The following is a 22,749-nucleotide window of genomic DNA, read 5'->3' on the forward strand; positions in this document are numbered from 1 at the left end:
GACCACAACATAAGGACTCTTTATTGTCAAGACAACATATTGCTGAATATCAAACGTCACAGGGAATCAACATATCTTCTTCAGTGTCGTTCTACAACGTCGAGGGTGTGAGTAACAAAACTTTTTTTCCTCATTTTTGGCAAAACTTGTATACTTCTGATATGTTTTGTTTAGTCGAAACTTGGCATAATGTAAATTTTGATTTGCCCTATAATAACCCCGATTTTTGCGTAATACACCAACCAGCCCACAAGCAATCAGTTCTGGGTAGATCTAGTGGTGGCTTGGTATTAGCTTACAAAAAACAAATCTGTAGAAATACCCATGTTATAAAGCAGAACAGATTTTTTATTGCCTTGGTATCTGATTATTATTGTTTGACAAAATGTTTGTTCGTATTTTGTTATTTTCCACCCGATAATCAATGTGATCCAGATTTTTATGATTTTCTTGATTATTTCTCCAACATAACTGAACAGTATGAGTTTATTGTATTTGCTGCTGACCTTAACGCTCGAATCGGAGAAAAACTTTACTTCCCATTAAACAATTTTTCAGACAGCGAATGGGATACGATATTTAGGAAATCCAGGGATAAAATTACAAATCGTAGGGAGAATAGGGTTTACGAATTTGCAGTAAGCACTAATCTCATTTTATTAAATGGTTCTTGTCTCTCTGACTATTTTGGTGAATTTACGTATATAGCCCACAACGGTGCAAGTACAATTGATTTGTTTTTTGTTTCTCATTCTATCTATAATTTTTACCTCTCGGATTTTAAGGTTTGTGACAGCGTTGCTTCCCAGCACTTTCCTATTGAAGCAAAATAAATTTTTCCACTCACAACTGATTATCGGGTACCTGCTGCAGTAGTATCAGAGAAATCTAAATGGCGGGATTCTGCAGCACAAAGTTTTTCAATGGCACTTGATGATCTATTGCATTCTGAAAACACACTACCAAATGCCCTTACATTTGTGGAAACAATGGTTGTTGCTGCTAGACGCACTAACCTCATATCGAATGCAATACCTCCAAACCCTTCAGCTAGACAAAGAAAAAATAATTGGTTTGACAAGGAATGTTTGGAGGAAAAAATTAAAGTCATCAGGGCCCTAAGACACCTGAGACGTGCTAACGATTCGTTTGCCTTACTCAATTACAAAATTTTGAAAAACAATTATAGAGCCACTCTTAGAGCAGCTAAGGAAAAATATTTTAAACAATTGAACTCTACTATCTGCTCTTGTAAAAATTCCACCCAATTTTGGGACGCTCTAAAAATATTTCGTACTCGAAAAAATTTTGTACATTGCAATATACCTGTCGAAGTTTGGGAAAATTATTATCGTACCATATTTTCAACTTCACAAAATTATACTCGCACACCTAGTTATGATGCGGTTCATCTAACTGATGCATCGGATAGGAATCTTGACACTACAATAACATTGACAGAACTCAACACAGCTATAAAGAAAGCTAAAAGTGGAAAAGCCCACGGGTGTGACTTGATCTTAAACGAATTTTTTCATAACTCCAGTCCGAACACAAGACTAATTTTACTATCAATATTCAACAATATTTTTGACTCCGCATGTGTCCCGGTGAATTGGGCTGAAGTGATAATCTGTCCAATCTATAAAAAAGGTGATCAAACACTTCCGGAAAATTATCGTCCAATTGCTCTGGTCTCAAATATCTTAAAGTTGTTCACCATCTATTGTTGTTAAACAATAGATTTAACACTTGGTTGAATCAAAATAGTATCATTCCAGAAGTACAGGCTGGCTTCCGCGAAAACTATGGTTGTGAGGATCAAATTTTTAATCCGCATTGTATGATTCAAAATAAATTATCGAAACCTAAAGGCCGCTTGTATGCCCTTTTCGTTGATTTTAAAACCGCCTTTGACTCAATTGACCACAATATTCTCTTCCAAACTTTAGAAAATTTGGGTGTAAGTAAACATTTTATAGCGGTAATTCACGATATATACAAAAAGGCGACTTTGAGGGTCAGGATCCCGTTCGGCTTGACAGATAGTATAAAAATTACTCGTGGGGTTCTGCAGGGGGAAATTTTATCGCCCGCTCTTTTTTCTTGTTACATAATCGATCTTGTTAAACTGCTGGAGGAATCGCATATTGAACCAATTTTCATTAACTCCGAAACTTCGTTACATTGTCTATTTTACGCAGATGATACGGTCATCCTAGCGGATTCTCCTTTGAACCTGCAGAGAAAAATCAAAATTTTGGAAAATTTCTGCTCTCGTAAAAAATTAAAAATTAATACTGACAAAACCAAAGTTATGGTTTTTAGGAGAGGAGGTAAGTTCAAGAAATCTGAAAAATTCTTCTTTGAGGGTCTACCTTTAGAGGTAGTAGCAAATTACACATATCTGGGTGTCCCATTTTCCTCTTCAGGTCATTTTCATTTGGCAAGATTAACTTTTCAGTCAAAAACCAATTCAGCAATAAATACAGTTTTACCCATTTTAGCTGGCGCAAAAATATCCTCACCCCCTGTAGCTTTCGAACTCTTTTCCTCTCTTGTTTTTTCAGTGCTTTCTTACGGTTCGGCGATCTGGTCCCCTTCTTATCTTGAAAAACTTGAGTCGATTTTTAACACCTTTGCCAAAAGAATTTTTCATTTAGATAGAAAAACTCCTGGACATATGGTCAGAGCGGAACTTGGGCAACCACACATTTCTGCACTTCTTTCGAAATTTATTTTGCGTTACTGGCTCAGGATTGAAAAAATGCCGACCTACAGGCTTCCAAAACAATGTTTTTTGAAACTTCGCGAGAGATACGAGGCGAGTAAAAGCGAAAAATACAACTGGCTTGCAAATTTGTGGAAATTAATTGACAACAGTGGTTATTGTTTTTTGAAGCACTCAAGTGACCCAGCTATCATCCAATATTATATTCCTGTCATTCTAAACTCAATTAACATCCAAAACATGCAAAATGACATGGCTAATATTCAGAGCACAAACTTTTCACCCCACTACAAACAACTTAAAATGAATTTTGGACTTGAGAGCTACCTCACTGACTACAATATTCCGCTTAAATTTAAAAGAACTCTCATGCAAATTCGTTTTGGTGCAAATAGGCTGTTCATAAACGGGAGAGTCATTGAAATCAATCCGCAGGTGCCATGGACATATTGTAATTCCAATGAATTTGAGACCTGGGCTCACGTACTAATGACATGTTTGGCTAACAATTCATTTAGATGCAGGTATTTCCGTACATCCAGCCATGCAATCTCTTTTATTGCCTTTCTCAAATTTTGCGAGCAAAAACTAAACTGTCTTTTCCATTTGCTGTCTGATATAATATCCTTTAGAGGTCTTTTTGTGGAATGAATCACAACACTTGATAATTTTTCTTTTTTTTTTGCTAACATGTAATATATATGTATATATTTCACTAATCATAACTGTTTGAACCCCTCCCAAATAGAAATGTTCATTTCTATTAACTATTTTTTTTCCTTTTGTGTTCTTTCAAAAATGATTATTTGTAATTAGTTCTTTTAATATTTGTCATACTGTATTTGTTATTGTTGCCATCCACTGTAGAGGCTTTTTGCCTAAAACAATAAAGATTATTATTATTATCTGCTTTGTGACAAAAGCTGCTCACATAGAGATAGTTGGAGATCTGACTTCTGAATCCTTCATTGCATGCTTGAAGCGGTTTTTCGCAAGAAGAGGAAGGAGTTCAGTAATATTTTCTGATAATGCAACAAATTTCGTAGGTGCTCAAAGGGAGTTGAAGAACCTCTGTCAGTTGGTTGCAAGACCTGACGAATGGGTGGCTGATTTTCTGTCGCCAGAATCTGTGAACTGGAAGTTCACAGATACTTCTAGTTCACAGAACCTCCTAGCTCTCCAAATTTTGGAGGATTGTGGGAGGCAGGAGTGAAGACATTCAAATATCACCTCAAGAGGTCAGTTGGCAGTGCAAATCTGACACTGGAAGAATTCCTGACAGTGTCAGCCCAGATTGAAGGAATGCTCAACTCTAGACCTATTTCACCGATGTCATCTGATCCTGCAGATTTGGAGGCTCTAACACCGGGTCATTTTCTGGTCGGTCGTCCCATCAGAACTGTTCCAGAGCCAGACCGATGGTGTGAATGAAAATCATCTGAATCGTTGGCAACGCACAACCAAGTTCGTGCAGAACATCTGGAAGAGATGCCATAGGGACTTTGACCTTTGAAGACCGGACATGGCATAGGGACTACTTGAACACACTGCAGCAGCGAAACAAGTGGTGCTTCGACAAACAAAATGTGAAACAAGGTGATGTTATCCTTCTTAAGGAAGATCACTGGCCCCCTTGTAGTTGGCGACTGGGTCGCATTCAAGATGTGATCAAGGGGTGTGATCAAAAGGTGTGAGTAGTGTTGGTCAAAACAAAGAATGGTGTCATAAAGAGAAGCGTCTCTAAAATTTGGCCCCTTCCATTCCAAGAGCAATATCCCTGATGTAAAAAAAAAACGCTTATCTTGTTTGCATTATGTTCAGGATGCAGTGTGTTGAATTTTTAAAGTGTATAATTCATTTGTACCTATCCTATTCATTTCATTTATGTGTTGTGATATTGATTGAAATTAATATTTCAACGCCGGCGGGATGTTAGAGCCCAGGTTGTTCTTGTGTTTTGTTTCATAGATGGCAACATTTCCTTAGCATCGATGTAGTTGCTTGTTCGTGTTTTTTCCTTTTTTGTGCTTGTGTTTTTCAGTCTTGTTGTGTGAGTGCAGGTGTGCTCACCTGTCTGTAGCGTTCCTCCGGGAACCGTTTCACATTAAGTTCTCTTTATAATTAAATGTTGAATTTCTAAGTGAGCCTGTTCTGCTTTCATGAGCTGAAACCATTCAAATACAGTTCACAGTTATAATGCGCCACGCCAACAACTGCCTTCACCAGTTTCATGGGCCAAAAATGTGGGCGGGCAGAGTGTGGAAGGGAAAGAGACGGCGACGAGAGAGAAACGAAACACACATCTAGTCAGACGAACGGCATTTTATACAAGCAAAGAGCATAACTATCATACAGCAGCGATCAATGGAGGAAAAAAAGAAAGTCCAAAAGAGGGAAACGTTTCGTATATGGGGAAAGAACATGAATACACACAATAAAAGGGAGAAAATGATATTATTCCAACACCCCCACTTCATTTGAGCCCGTAAATAAACATAACATTTCTTAATTTGACAACATTAAGTGCTTTTGTAAATCCTTCGGCTGGGTTGACTTAAGAATCTATATGTTGAATGTCCAGATGACCTTCACTGATCTTCTCGCGAACAAAATGATGCCTGATGTCGATGTGTTTCACGCGACTGGACGCAACATGATTACCGGCGAGTGATATGACACTTGTGCTGTCACAGTACAAAGTCATGCGTTTGCTGACGCAATCTTGCAATTCGGTCTTGAGTAGCTGCAACCAGAGAAGTTCTTGAACGGCTGAGCTTATTGCCATGTACTCCCCTTCTGTTGTGGAAAGAGCTGCCGTTTGTCATTTCTTTGAATTCCAGCTGACGGCTCCGGCGGAATTGCAGAAGACATAGCCCGTAGTTGACTTCCCGTCATCTTTATCTCCAGCCCAGTTAGAGTCGGTGTAACCAACGAACTCCCTTTCGTTTTTCTACCAGACCAGACCAGAATTGAACGTTTAATTCCCGGGCCTGGCTCAAGAGACACGACCGAACTGCATGAAAGTCCTTACATTTGAGGCAGCGCTGGGGTCTGACACATGGGTTGCCCTCACATTCCCATGACTGGCACCGATAGCACTGTCTTGGCGTAAGTCTATTTGAGTTCCTTTTGAACCTAGAGATAGTGACAGCTACGTAGGCTAGCTGTTTAAGTTCGAAGATGGCTTTAGACTCTTCGTTATCTGGCAATTCGATTTTCCAGAGCGGGAGGTTTCGCATCCGCGCACGTCTCCTTCTAGAACGGAGTTGTTCAATGGATTTTGCGCAGAAACCCGCTTCCGCTAAGTCGTCGCGTAAGTCCTGTGTTGGTGTGTCCGGGTCCATTCCGTCCGCGAAGTAGAATGAAGAAGGAGTCGGCACCAACTGCAGATTGCCTGCTTACCTCGATGTTTTTTTCTCGAAAAAATTTTAGTGCAAGTTGACGGTCCCCATCATTTTGAAACCATATCTTGTGTTGGCCGCCACTGAACTTACGCGGAAGTCACTTTCACAGAACTCACTGATTTTTTTCCCGATTCTTGACCACTGGCCATGACATCGGATTTCAAGAAAAGATGTCCCGTATGCTTTTTCTCTTTTTCTTTCAGGATCGGGCGATGAAGGTATCTCGTCCTCGCAGATCCATTGCGATTGGGTGATCAGGACGTCAGTCTCCGTCGGGGCGGGGCTTCCGTGGGCTGACCCGTTTCGGCACCGCTCCTCTGGAATCTCCTTCACGTCCCCAGGTCGCTCGGGAACGGCAGGTGAGGGTAGAACTCCTTAATACACTCCTTAATACTCCTTAAGTATATGAAGGCGTCTTAGGTGAGGGTACCTCTTTCTCCGTCGAGGAAGGTGTGTCCTCTTTGGTGCTCTCGACGCGTGATTGGTCGGTTTGAGCCTTGGCTTCGGCATAGGCAGAGCCTTTGGGAGACTTTTCATGGCTGTCTCTTGGGCTTGGCTTGAGTCCCTTTTTTTGTTTTATCTGTTTTTTGCCGGGAATCTTGTCCGGGTTTTTCGCAAGTGAGATCACGAATCTTTGACACAGCAAGATGTCAAGTCGGTTGAAGATTGATGACGTATCAGCGAGCTTGCATTTATCGTGGACCGAGAGATCCTTGACAGTGCCCCATATCTTTTGGTTGTGCTGTTCCCTCTTTTCCTTGTCGGGGATCTCTTTAGTTAACCAGATGAGCTTGTCCAGGATATTGTCGCTGGAGCATGGCTTGAATTTGCTCTTGCTGGCCTGCAATAATTTGTAGAAGGCCTGGAAGTCGTGTTCAGCTACATGCATCAACTGTTCGGCTGCTGTGGCTATGTCGTCAGCTTTAGCTTCCTTGTTCCAGCATAGCTTTTCCAATGTTGACCATCTCCAGTTTTGGGGGTCCAGCAGTATGTCGTGAAAGTAGCAATTAAATTGTTTTCTATTACAAGCCATTTCTATGACATTAAGTTATCCGACTGAGTACGGATTGTGTTTCACGCTTAACTGAAATTAATTTTAGGGTGGCTATTAAAAATTTTTAAGTCCGATAGGCTTAGGCATCGGAGCGATTTTTCGCATGACCGTCCCGTACGATGGCTGGGACTAATGTGTTATGTTCGTGTTTTTCGTTTTTCTGGAACACGAGCTTCTTGGTGAGAGTTCGCTTCAGATAGCGCATGATACGCTTCACGGCAGACCAATCGTTTCAAGACGTCTTCGATGTATCTCTGTTGGTCCAGAGTTATCACTCCGTTTTTGCGTTCTCTGATTATCCTTATTCCGAGTATATAGTGGGCTTCACCTAGATCTTTCATCTGGAACGCCTGTTTCAGCTCTGTTTTGATTCTGTTCTTTTCGTTTTTGTCATTGGAAAAAATAAGATAATCGACATAAACGGCTACGATGATGATTTTCCCGTTGCAGTTGTCAAAAAATATGCACGGATTTGCTTTTGACCTTTTTAGACCCGACTGCAACAATGCCTGACTCGAGTTGTCATACCATAGTCTACTGGCTTGTTTTAACCCATAAATGGTTTTCTTCAGTCGACAGTCTCGATTTGGAAAATGTTCCGTGTCTGGAAGTTCCATATAGATAGATCTCTTCTTCAAGTTCCGGATGGAGAAATGCTTTTTTTTTTCAAACCGAGCACAACTCAGGTCTATCGCCATACGCAATTTACTACCTAGTGGGTTGTGACGGAAGTGTAAGTGTGTGTACCTAACAGTCTGAGTGCGTATCTAGTGTTGTGTATGATTTTTCAGTGCTGCCTTCTATATCTCAGGAGTGAAGTGAGTGATGTGTAGTGACTGAATATTTGTACTGTTTGTAGGCCTGTTGCTCTCTGTGGCGAGACTTTTTAACGAGGAGATCGGCTCGCATTTGCGCCTCGAAGTTGGGAACCACAGGAAACCAACTTCAGCCGACCACCACTGTGGCGACGGTGGGGCTCGAACCCGGATCCCGGCGATGTAAGTCCGTCACTATGACCACTCGACCACCACAGCGGCGATGGAGAAATGCTGTGACAACATCCATCTGATCTTTGTCCAGATCATGTTGAGCTGCTAGAGAGATCAGAAATCTGATGGAGCTGTGCTTCACTGTTGGCGAAAACGTTTCTTCATAGTCCAGGCCATATTTCTGTGAACATCCCTTGGCAACGAGACGAACTTTGTATTTTTCTGTGTCACCATAGGCCTTTCTCTTTTTTTTGAAAGTCCAACGACTTTTCATGGGTTTTCTTCCGGCTGGAAGATCACAAAGTTCTCATGAATTGTTGTGAAGATGAGCTTTTACTTCAATATCTAAAGCCTCTCGCCATCTCTCTGCTTCGGGGCTGGCATTAGCTTCCTCTAATGTTTCTGAATCTTCACCACGACACAAACTGTCTTGATGCATAATGAAGCCGTCATTGAAGTGCCTTCTGTCAGGAATACGACTGCAGGTTGGACGTTCCTCATCATCGCTGTCTTCATCCGTCAATTTCTCACAGAAATTCTCTATGTGATGGTCGTCACCTGCTCTCATCACTTCGAATCTTTTGGATGGGATGCCTTTAGTTGACCTTTGTGAAACACGCATTCAGGATCTGTCACCTCTGGAATCTTCCTCTGATGGGTTTCTGGATCGCTCCTCCTGAGTTTTTATTTCCACGGAGCCAGAAAGTTCGGTTTCACGAACATCATCTTCACTCGCGTCGAACAGAACCTGACATCTCGACTAATTACGACCTTCTTTGATGATTGATTTTAGCAGCGATATGCTTTTGACCTCATCGAACTCAAGGAAAATCATTTGTACCCCTGTGTTATCGAGTTTTCGACGCCACTGTGTTGGTACATGAACGAAACACTTCGATCCAAAAACTTGTAGGTTCGTAAGGAGTTTTGTCCTTTACTCGAGTTAGAGCACGATTCATAATGTAGTTAGCAGTCATCACAGTTTCACCCCAAAAATTCTTCGGTAAGCCTGCATCGGTCAGCATACAATGTGCCATCCCGACCAAAGTCCTGTTCTTCCTTTCTGCTACCCCATTCTGCTGTGGAGAATAAGCCGCTGTTAGCTGTGTTTGCACACCTTTATCAGCTAAGAATTTCCTCAAGTTTCGGTGCAGATATTCATCTCCTCGATCGGATCGAATCAGCTTTACTTTTCGACTGAATTTATTTTCAACGAGATTCAGGTACCGTTTTATAGCATCGGATACGTCCGATTTTTTGTGCCAACAAATGTACTTGAGTGTACCTCGAATAGTCGTCGATGAATGTGACAACATACCGCTTTCCACTTGGTGTGATCGCTTGCATCGGGCCGCACATATCGGTATGAATTAGATTTAACGGTGCGCTCGACTCATTCGTGGATTTCTTGGGAAATGGTAGTCTCGAAAATTTCCCTTTCATGCACGTATCGCAGGACATGTTGATATCACAGTCAATGAGTTTCAGATCATGAACGAGTCCTGAAGCATGCATCTCTTCTTGATGGTTTCTATATCTCTATGACCCATTTTTCGATGCCATGTTTGTACGCAATATTATTTATATCCAGTCACTGTATTTACTTTATGTAACTCACAAAACCGTAATCTGTACAGATTTCCGATAGATTCAGCAATACCGATCTGCTTTCCATCTTTATGAATTTCACAATATTCACCATGAAAGTTCACGGAAGCATCATGCAAAGTTAGCTGACGAACGGATATTAGATTACTGACAATATCAGGAGCATACAACACATTCGAAAGCAACACTTTTGTCACAGTACCGTCTACATTTTTCAATAGCATATTCCCGGAACCTATGCCTAGCACATGAACTGTTTCGCCGTTTGCGACTTCAATATTATCTTTATACGAGTTATCAAACGACGTGAAAAAATTGATATCGTTACTCACGTGGCGCGTGGCACCAGAATCCCCAATATAGTTTTCCGACCGTATGCTTAGTTAAAGCAAGGTATCCTTTTGTTGAGGATACTTTTAGGATACGTTGAGGATAGACTACAAATTACCACGGGGCCCAACCATTTATAATAAATTCATAAAAAATTAGAAGTAAAAATAATAAGACATCTGAAGGAATATATTTTTATATTTGCAAATTCTCCATATCAAACTTTTGAAACATTTATTAAAAGCCTAAGTATGAACCGGGGATGAAATATGTCCCTAAGAGCTGCATTGTGTGTGTTTTGCTTTCATTATTGTCTTTTTGTTATTTATTTTTGTATCGTATATGTATGTGGCTGTCTATCTGTTGTTTTTGCAATGAAAAAAAACCATCTAGGCCAGCGGTTCTGACCCGGTGCTCCGTGTGAACTCCCAAGGGCTCCGCGGCCCTCGAGGAAAATAAAAAAAGAACCAGTAAATTTGAAAAAAATAATTATTGATATTTTTGAATAAAAATAAATCAGTAACTTTGATGAATAAATAAAAAATAGGCTTACGGGACTCCACCATAGAAATTATATACTGGAAAGGGCTCTGTGGGTCAAAAAAGATTGAGAACCGCTGATCTAGACAAAACGTTGTATGCGGGTAATATCGAAGAGTGCACTAAGACAATTTTCACACCTACCGTTCTTTTCAAGCAGTTTTTCATTTACATACACACACAAAGCCGCAACTAGGGAGAGCGGGTCCACTGTATCGAGTGCTGAACTAGGGGGGCGCCGAATTGCCCCTTTAACACCACTCCTTCTAACCTTTCCTTACACGGGGACGCCAAAAGCTTGCTAGCTCCAGTTAAAAAAGTATCCAGCTGCGGCCCTGTCCTTAAACCTTGCAACATACATACTGATGTACAGGGCCACAACGACATGCGTGGTCAGCCGGGGCAAGCACGCATTTTGGCTCCCCTTTTAATATTGAAGGAGAGATGAAAGATTAACATTTGCGCTCCTGTCTGGCTCGGAGTTCGGGGCATCAGCCAGTGCCGTCTTAACGCATGGGCCCACCCGAGCACGGCCTGGGTGCCTCAAGAGAAGAGGGGCCTCCCAAAAATGAGATCCGATTGAAATTTTCAAGGATTTACCATGTAGGGCTTCCTAAAAACCACTTGGCCCGGGGGGCCCATAATACTCTTAAGACGACCCTGGCACCAGTCCCACCTGCTCCTCTCTAGTTGCGACCCTGATGCCGTATGTACAGGGTGTTAAGCGGGCCGGGGTAGCAAGTTCAGAGGGGCGGCAAATTTGAGTAATTCGTGGTCAAGAACTTTAAATTATAACGTGAATAGGGGGCAGAGCAATTCGAAGAGCCAGCACGTGGCGAAGCCATAAATCTGTGTCTGGAAACAGATTTAGTGTGAAGCATGTAAATAATTTCGTATAAATGAATCGTCCCCAAATGAACATTTTTGGGAATTAAAAGGTCTAATGAGAATCATAATCTTTTTTAAAAAGTTTTTTTACAGTTTTTAAGACATGAAATTCAGAAATTTCATTCCGATTTCCTATCTGAATTTTTTTTTCCTGACCATCAAAAAAAAAATATTTTTTTTAAATAGGATAGGAATTTCCTTGACTTTTTTTTGGTCATATGGGGTTTCCCAAAATCACAATTATTGTGCTTAATTTCCATTAATTAGAAATTTAATTAATTGGAAATTTACTTTAATTACAAAGAAAAACGTGCTAAATTCATGGCCAATAATTTTCTTCAAGCCAAAACTTCAAAAATATGTTACTTAAATAGTTTTTTAATATATATGTTATTTAAATTAATTATGATAATTCGTCGTCATCATATATAAAAAAATTTGTGCGATTTGGTCACGAATCGTAAAAGCATCAAAAATGGGTCAACTTGTAGGCTGTCTTTCTTCAACTCTGAATTAATTTCAAATGGCAAATATTGTTATAGAAAATTAAATTTCATTACATGAATATTTTTATTAGTATATACAGTAAAACCCCTCCTTTCTGTGAACACGGACAGGACAAAAAAATTAAATACATGTAAAATGGGTGACCGTTAAAAAGAGGTTTGAAATTCATACTTTTATATATTATACATCTGTAAATTATTATTTGTCTGTAAAAGAGGGAGTATCCGTTAAGAGGGGGTTTTACTGCAATGCAGCTTATGAGCACAAATTTGCATGCTAACTGGAGCCAACTTCAGCTTGGCGAAAAAAATTTAGCCAATCCCGAGATGTCACGTGATATAAAAAAATAAAAAACCCCGGTTGCTAACAGCAGTGTGTGTTTCACGCGAAATTCTACGGTTGCTGATAAGATCAACCGCACCAGCCGAACCACAGAGTAATAATACTATAGAGTGCGCGCGAGGGGTTACAATGTGAAGCAAAGATCCGGAGTCACGTGACTCCGGTCGAAAGGCTGGTCAGGGAATCTCGCTGGCAATGCTTTCCTTATGGCTACTCGTATGACGATCTACACGTGCTGTCTTATTTTTCATTAGAATGGTCACCACGTGTGCAGCTTTCGGATGTTCTGAACGGTTTAGGAAAGGGGGACCAGTACCCTTTCACAAGGGAATACTTTTTTGCTTATTCCCCTTCTTATAAATTAAAAATTGGAATATTAAATTGACGATGCAATGGATTTCTGACGTAATCTCAGTTTTTAACTACTCCATTTTGGATTTAATTCAATTGAAGTTCCAAGTTTTGGTAAAATTCAAATGTCATGAATCATTATTAAATGTTTTAATAGGATTTTTGGCAATAAATGATTGAAATTGTGAGTTTTATGAAGTTTTAACTGAAATATACGTCTCCGCAAGATTTGGCGAGATTTGGCGAGCTAGTGAGTTCATTCGAGTTTTGCTCAACTTGGAAGAAAATATGCTTTTCAGAAGGAGAAATTTATGAAAAATATTCTATTTAAATAGAATGTGAGGAAAACTTCCCCCCCCCCCTCTAGACAATTGCAGTTTTGCATAAAAATGCATAACAACCTCTAAAAATAATAGTATTTTTAGCCCTCTTCACACCTGAGATAAAACTATTACAGAAAAGAAATTTTTTTATTCATTAATTTATGTTTGTTGTATGTGAAATTGCCGCTTCAAACAAGAAAATTAATTATTCAATTGATTTTTTGAGTCAATATCTGTACTAAGACCTGAAGTCATATATTGTGTACCTCAGATGTTATCTTGAAAAAGAATCATTCTAAAAACGATTTAATACCTTAAATTAAGATTAATATATGCATACTTTTGGAGCGAAGAGATTACATATGTCACACATATATATATATATACATATATATATATTTGTGACATGTGTAAATATTATATTATATATATGAAATATTATATCCTAAAATATTATATATATATATATACACACTTTAAATTATTACATATATACTCTACATGGAATTTTAATTCTTATAATTTAGAGAAATTGATGATGAGATTCTGTAATTTTCTTGAGTAAAATCTATTTTAATCCTGAAATATTATGTAAGTGTTTACAGTTTTGTGTGATGAGGTTATAAAAGGTTTTTCAGGAATGTTAGAAATGAAACTTTTTCTTATTGTTTGAATATTATTTCATGACTGAATATGGTATGAGTGTGAATGTGTTACATTACATAACATAATATGATGCATTATAATTAATTATACATTAATTATGAGTACATAGAGTAATTGTAATGTTCTGGAAAGATATATTTTTGTTTTAATAACCCCTAGTATAAATAAATTTTCGAAATTAAAAGCGACAAAGTGAATGAAGAGAATATTTAAAAATATAAATGAATTAGGCTTTACAACATATACGATTTTCTAGCATTTATTTTTACTCCAACATGTTATGTATAATGTATCAAATTTACAGTAACATAAACATTATATATTTGTTGTATACAATATTTTGTTTCCTGTGTGTGTATAGATATTTAGAAAGCTATTAAAAACTGTGCCAAAAAAATTTATTTCATGAAATTTATACTGTTTATATTCACTTCCTTCAAATATTATATATTCAATTAAAATTTAAAAACCCATGTGTTAAGAAATTATTAAGAATTATCCCTTAATGGAAAATAAAAAAATTCCGTTTTCCAATATTTGTTTATTTTATAGAATTTATTTTTTCAAATCTGATACTCCCTAAATATTTCACATAAAAATGAGTGAAATTCATTGAAAAAATGAAGGAAAGTTTTCATCAACTTGATCGAATTGAGTCAAATTTCGTTACAGCAACATCCTAGCTTCTGCGAAAACGCGCCAAATGTAATAACGCAGAACCTGTTCTTTCCCCGACAATACTGCTCATCTTTTCTTCACGTTCGACAAGTTTTATGAATAGCGTGCGCGGTCTATTTATATCTTAAGTCTATGAGCCGAACCGTAGTGTGCCGGCAGCCTTTTTCTTCCGTTGATGATGCTAATTACCCACTAGTGTACAAATTATGCTATTTCGCTCTGGGGCTACGCCAATTTCCGCATTCGGAAATATTTTCGATTTTCACGCGTTTTTTGATCGACTTCCTTTTTTTGGCCGGATTTCGCACCAGACTTCCTGTCGCCTGGGAAGATGGCGGTATTTTTTTTCTTATTTTGTGAGATTCAAAATCGTGGTTGGTCCTACTTATTTGAAAAAAAAAAAACCGTTTTAGCAACCTATCGAGACTTAAACCCATGACAGATAACGAAACCTTCCGTTCTCCAGCCCGATGTGTTAACCACTGAACCTAGCAGACATGTTGAACAACCGATTCAATATCGTATACTAAAAAAAATACGTCGTTCTATTTTGATGTGCCTATGATCGAGGCTACCGCTCGTCCACGGAGTTATTGGTGAAAAGGATGAATATCGTGTGAATTGTCTCTACTGTTTTTCAATTATTTTCACACATTAATTTTCCACAAACCTTTTTTTAAAAAAAAATAAATGCAACATTTTTTTCTCAAGAGGGTTGATCACGTGACCCACGTTGATGACATTAATGACGATACTAGATGGCAGCACTACCGATACTTAAGTTCCGTGAAAATGATTCACTACTTCGTGAGGATTTATCAAATGCCGTCCCGATTTTCTCTTTGGACATGAAGTTGTATTAAACATGGATTTAAAAGAGAAAAGATTAAGTCGTCAAATTACGGTGAAAATGCCAATTATGGCACAAAACTAACCAAAATTTTTCTCTGGCTGTTTTCAATCCCCAAGTTTGAAAAGATATACTTCGTTTGTGCAGTAGTTTATTTACAGGGGGGCTGAGCGGGCTATAGCCCAGGGCGGCGAATTTTGGAACATAGAAAGAAGGGAGGGAAAAACTTTTTTTAAATTCACGTTTCATAAACGTGTGGAAGTGTCATTTCTATAGTAAATAATATATAATTATAAACCATATAATAATAATATAAACCATATAATATATATATATATATTTTTTTTTTTGTTTATTTTTTTTTTCTCCACGCAGACACTCGTTCAAGTAAAAAATTATGTGATTGTCTAACCTTCCTATTTACAGTGTTATACGCCACTTTCCTAAATAGTATTGTCACAATTAGAGGTGGGAGGGTGAGTAGGCGTCCAGTGAAGCAAAGCAGCACTCATTTCAAGTTACTGAAGGTGTTGGAAAACAGACGAGTTCTGCCGAGGTAACGCCCAGGTAAATTTGAAAAAAAAAAATTATTATGTTTTAATAATAAAAATAAATCAGTAACTTTGATGAATGAATAACAAATAGACCTACGGGGCTTCGCCATAGAAATTATGTACCGGAAAGGGCTCCGTGGGTCAAGAAAGGTTGAGAACCACTGATCTCTATACTATTACTGTATTTTTTTTATTCTGTAGCTTTCAATATTAAAAGTAGCATAGGGCAAAGAACAAAAATGGAAGGAACAAAAACAGTTTAATTACTAAGAATTTCCTTGTTTCCAAGCATTTACTGAGATATTTGAATTCAAAAATTGGAGGAAAGGTGGAAAAAAAAAACCCCAGCAAAAACTAACAGACAATGAATTTTTAATAATTTTTGAATTCAGATATCTCTGTGAATAGAAGAAAGTTCTCTGTGAATGTTCTAAATTTCACTTAGAAACGTGAAAATTTCTTTGTTGGCATCAGAAGAGACAGGGAAACAACTTTTTAATTCGATTTTTGGGCACAAGTGCTCCATATAAAAAGTAATTTTTTTTCATTTTATTTTAATAACTATACAATCCCTTGAAACATGAATGACATAGCTCAAATTCCTGACTTCGCACATTTACATTTCGCAAGTATGACTTTAATATCTGTCACCGTTTTCTTGCTATTCCCCATTTGATAACCGTCAGGCGATTGTGGGACACTCTGTACATTCAAGTAATGCAAGCACATTCAAATCACACGAGTGCACAAACCACTGGCGGGCCCCATCGAGAATTTTAATCGGTCCGCGAAAAAATTTTAAAAAGCATTTCATTACTTCAAAATAAACTTTAGGACGCGCGGTTAAAGATGATGTGTATAGAATAGAAAAATGTATAATGCATTATTATTAATTATTAATTTTGTTGCTGGACTATAACCAAGTACGCACAAAGTATCTCGACACCATTGATTGGTGCTGAGCTAATTTCATATACGAATGTATGATACACCATACATTGGAATCAAGGAATTAAATTTATCAGTGTTTTTCATCGATGTGTACACGCCTGCAGGCCGGAGGTTGAGCAACCCCCCCCCCCCCCCCCCCCCCGTTGTATGGCAATCGTTATGGATCGGAATAGAATACGAATACAGGACGGAAAAGTAAAATTAGGTGCAACTATATACAGTACCATTTTTTGTTTATGATTTATTAAGTAATGTCATGGGGGGTCGGGGTGGGGTGGAAGGAGGGGGGGCAGCAAAATTTGTATAGCCCACAGGCGACGAAAACATAAATACGGCCCTGAGTTTGTGGTTGATGATGCTAATTAATCACTAGTGTTCAAATTATGCTGCTACAAGAAGAGTCTTTTATAAACAAATATCCAAGTTAATCAAACATGAACCAAAAAACGCTCACTTCCCTACGTCTTAATGCAAAGGCGTTATTATTTTTACCCATCTTTAAGAGGTTAAATACCATAAATAAGAGAATATGCGCACACACGCATAAAAGTTTTCATTGTCAAAATTTTCATATTTCTCAAGCAGGGGGACTGTTGAAGTCGTTACTTCACCACTTCCAACCCTATCCGTACATGGGCGGAGCACGTAAACGAAAAATACTTGTCTCTTTCTTTTCCCCCCAAAGCCGAAAGAAGTCTTATCGTTCCCCTTTTTATTATTATAAAAGAATCACCTACGTCTCTTTCCTCAACAATTCATCCATGCGACCTGAAGAATCAAATGTTTTATTTAATATCTACGGTAACACTACCGATATTTCCTTCCTTAAAAAACGCATGCTTTAGACATTGCTTCTCATACCACATAAATAAGAAACATATTGTGACATTAAGTCTTCCCGCACTTTATTATTTTATTTCTATATTCCACTCACAACCATTTGAAAATTACTTATTTCACTTGTTTTAGTTCATTTTATTTTCATTCATATTATTTTTTAAACTTAAACCTATTTTTAGTTTTTCATTATGTCACTTTATATTCATGGCTTTTATTTTATTTTATTCCCTTCAAACACTTAAAAAAATTTATTTCACTTTATTTTATTTCATCCAACTTATTCTCTATTTAGTTATTCAAACTTTTATTCAAAAATTTTAATTTTAATTTATTTTATCTATTTAATTTTTATTATCTTATGTCATCATATTATTTTCAGTTCGTTTATTTTTTAATCATTCAAAATTTTATTTTTTAATTTTTCATCGTTATTATATTATCTATTTGATTTTTATTATCTTTTGTCAGCATTTTATTTTCATTTCTTTATTTTTTTATCGTTATTATTTCATCTATATCGTTTTTTCACTATCTTCGTTATTTTCATTGATATTATTTTTTAAATGTAAACCTACATTTAGTTTTTCATTGATATTATTTTTTAAATGTAAACCTACATTTAGTTTTTCATTATATCACTTTATTCATGATTTTTAACAATTTTATTTTTATTCAATTCAAACATTTAAAAATTTATTTCACTTTATTTTACTTTATTCAACTTATTCTCTATTTTACTTTATTAATTATTCAAACTCATATTTGAAAATTTAATTTTTTTCCAAAATAATTTTTAACCTAAATCCTAACAATCCTAATTTTTAACCAAATAGATAAAATAAATTATCTATTTGGTTTTATTATCTTAGTGTCATCATTTTATTTTCAGTGTTTTCAAACACTTAAAAATGTATTTATTTCACTTTATGTAACTTATTCTCTATTTTACTTTATTAATTATTCAAACTTTTATTTTTAATGTTTCATCGTTATTATATTATCTATCTGATTTTTATTATCTTTGTGTCAACATTATATTCTCATTTCTTTATTTTTTATCGCTATTATTTCATCTTTATCATTTCATCTTTATCATTTTTTCATTATCTTTGTTATTTTATTTGTATTATAATTGCAATCATTCAATTTTTTATTTATTGTATTATTCTATTTTTATTCACTTAAAAAATTATTTATTTCAATTTATTATTTTATCCATTTTATTTTATTTTTTATTCCATTCTTTGTTTTTATTTTCCTCGTGTCATTCACTTCGAAACCCATAAAATTCTCTTTGCTGAAACTAAGAGTATCCAACGAAAAAAACGTGCATTCATAAAATGGATGTATAATCACAGTATCACGACAGATTCATCTTGATTTGTTTGAAATTATATTATTCTTGCAACCAACTCCGAGTTCGGAAAAACAAGGTGTTTCTGTCACGAAATCAGACGGATTCTAACTCAGATCATTGATTCACTCAACTTCTTTTATTGTTTTTTAACTCATGTTCTGGGCGGTTTTGACTTTTCCTCCACAATATTTTTTTTTCACTTCTTTTAATCTATGAACCCAAATGAATTTTCACTTTCAAAACTAAATTTTTCAAATAGATTTTGATTCACACAATTTTCAAATGACGGGATTTTTTCACCTCTTGCACATGATATTCTTTCAATTTTATTACTTTTCATATACTTTCCTTGATGTGTTTCAAACTTATAAAAAAACACTACTGTATGTTCTATCATCTGTACGGTATCGTTTCGACCAATTTTAACAAAAAAAAAAACCAACTCAGTCTTGAGTTACTGAAATACGACGGATTCGATTATTTTACCATTTGTATATTCACTATTCCTTGGATTCGAGATGTTTTAAAAAATTATTTTTTCGATAAAACTTGCATTTTCGATGAAAATTTTTTAATATTTACTTAAACACTGCCGTGTGAAGTTACCATGTAATATTACCTCTTTATGTTTCTCCGTGTTTTTTCATGAAAATTTTATGAGTCTCAGCGAAATAACATCGAGACTGGATAACTCTCATTTCACAATATACAATTAAAAAACACTCAGTAATTCACACCCGTTAAATTCACTTGAAACGTTTAAACCTGGTGAAGACTTAATACTCCGGGCTACTGAAAAGAGATTGTTAAGTCTGCAAGGGGTTTTGGTGGTCATTCTTAACTTCAAAACCTATATTATGACACATTCTAGACCATAGTTTCCAAACCTTTTTTGTCCCATCACCCCCTTCTTCAGAAATTTTTGTGTCCCATCGCCCCCCAACGCCATCTAACCCATAGAATCCTATGTTATACTCGTAGCTTCTACCGCCCCCCTGGAACATTCCATCGCTCCCCAGGGGGCGTTAACGCCCACGTTGGGAATCACTGTTCTAGACCATTCGATAGGTTTATCTACCAAGAATGTCGGTACGACAGATACGAATAAAATGCAAACGGAAGACACCATTAATCACAAGTATTATATAGTAATGAATTTATTCAGTAAAAAATAATTATACTTCAAAAAAAAGTTTAAAAATTAAAATTGATAAAAGTTGACGAAACACAATGATACATCCGAATTATCTCTCTCTCCTCGGGAGGGGCACCAGGGAGGTTTCTATATCAACAAAAAACCAAAAAAAGCAACAATTGAATATTTCGATGCAAAATAATTACGAGGAAAAAAATCAAAAATATTTAGTGATACTTTTTAAGGGATCGCGTACTCTTTAACACGATGAAAACTCTTGATTGTTAAAAAATATTTACTCATTGGCTGATTGAAAATTTTGGTTAATTATAGCGTTCTGTGGTAGTACAAAATTTTACATGTCTCTAATACTTACTTTTATTTCAAAATTTTCAAAAAATCATTAAAAAACAGCTTGTGCGCATGATAAAATGACATCATTGTAACCAAAAAATATTCAAATTAAAACGAAAGAAACAGTTCATTTCATAAAATGAACTAAAAGATTGAAATTTCATTGACTCATTCTTATTTAGTTTTTAAATTTTCATCTATCGCCAATAAATTAAATTTGTTGAATACCATTTGTTTACCCGTTGCTATTTAAGATAATACAATTAGCGTTTATTTTACTACGGCAGCCGTTATGTTTGAAAATGTCATTAATAAAACTCAAGGGGAAAAATTCGAAAAATAAATTAGACATTTATTATGTTTTCAAATTTAAGTGTTTTTATAAAAGGTCAAATATACCAGATCCTAGAAAAAATTTTATTGAAAATAGGAATATTTTTTATGATTTTAACATTTATATTTCATAAAACGGGGATAGGTAAGAGATGAACATTTTCTTAAGAAGTGGAAATTGTGTTCATTGAGACATGTCACAGTTTTTTTTATTGCATTTTAAAATCAACTTTATTTGACGTTTTAAACTATTTCATTTTTTGATCTTTGTCCATTTTTTTTATTATCTGTTGTTTTTCTTGTGCACTTTGTTAGTTTTTTAATCTCTCCAACTATAACTGGATTTTTTCTCTGTTGTTGGAATGATGAATAAATAATAATGTCAGAGGCAATGATTTCTATATCTAACAACGTAACCAACGCAAACAGCTGGGGGCACAGTTTCAACACTAGAAAGACCATATTGATTTTCATAATGAATCATGTATTAATTACTGAAATCGCTCCATTAGCTTGTAACGTTTAAAATTAGGTTTTTCGAGTGTGCAAATAATATTCTTAGTTCAAATATTTTGATGTTGAAAAATATATACATTATCAAAGTTTCCCTGCGATTTCTAAGGGTCTTGATCAGACCCGTTCAAAATGAATAAATACATTAATTAATTCTTGATGTTAGCTATAGAGATTAGATAGTCTTATTTATTCGGAATTTTACTAACAACTGTGTCAGGAGAAAGGGTGGCAGACCTCCACTATGTGATAACAATCGGTATATATATTTTTTAATGTAACATGCTAAGAAAAATCTAGAGTCTGTAGTTTTGTAAGAATCAACCACCGCTTTTTTTATTTTATTTTTTAGTCAACAAACCGTCGCTTTTCCCGAGAATGGACCGTCAATAATATGATATGACTCACCTTGTCTTCTGGTTGAATTAAGCAATTCATCTAAGCTGGTACAAGGTCCTGTACTTCACACGAAGGGCTGAACCTATCCAAGACTTGTAGAGGTACACCTCATCCAAGGGGCAGTGCATCGCACTTCCACCCATATGACAGCCACAGACCTTAGATGTGTTGGATGTCCACGGAATGCCTGTCTCGATATTGATTACCATACTCCGGATTACAGATGCTTTAGGACGACTAGACTTTTCTACGTCGACGGATGAAATCTGTAACCGAGCCAAAAGTTTTTTCTCGCATGTTCCACCATTATATCCAACTTTATATTGTGTAAGAATTTTTTCCTTGAGATACATGCGCCGAATGTTCTTGTCTACATTCTCCACGCGTATAACTCTACCAGTCCCATACTCACATGGTCTAGGGCGGTAGGAAAGACCATGAATATGTCTATATACGAATGTGTTCATTCGTCCGTGATATCAACAACCCTATTTTCTCGTAACGACTAGAATGGTCTATAAAACCATGATAGTCCACTGGTCTATGCATGCTCAACGCACCGTATTTTCTCACAATGAAATCTTTTGTAAAGGGATCTATAAAACCCTCAAGATCTAACAACAGACAAATCTGGTTCATCGTTTTAGGAAAGATTGTTCGCAAAATTATCACTGCAACAAGAGTGGACGCAGAAAAAAAAAACCGCACGGGCGGATTCAACACGGTCGATCAAATTAGCTGATACCCCGAAATCTACGAAGGGTTAGATAGATAGATACACTGGTGAAATAAATTAGGAGAATTTGCATATTTTATCGAATTTCATGAAAAGAACTGAATGTAAAACCACTGCTTCTAGACAAAAATGCAAATCTTGTACGTCAAATACGTAAGCGTACACGTGTGTGTAGGCGGAGCCAGTAGAGAAACAGGCTTTATAAGCGCGCGTAAGTTAAGACGCATTTCGTTCGCTAGCACATCTCGGCGAATTTCTTGGTGTTATTTTGCAGCAATCAGTCAATTTCAAATTGTAACAGTAAAAATGAGTAACC

Source organism: Pholcus phalangioides, unplaced genomic scaffold (assembly GCF_987345545.1).
Source record: "Pholcus phalangioides strain wild (caught in Gottingen) unplaced genomic scaffold, Ppha-v1.0 ptg000008l_1, whole genome shotgun sequence".
Classification (NCBI taxonomy): Eukaryota; Metazoa; Arthropoda; class Arachnida; order Araneae; family Pholcidae; genus Pholcus; species Pholcus phalangioides.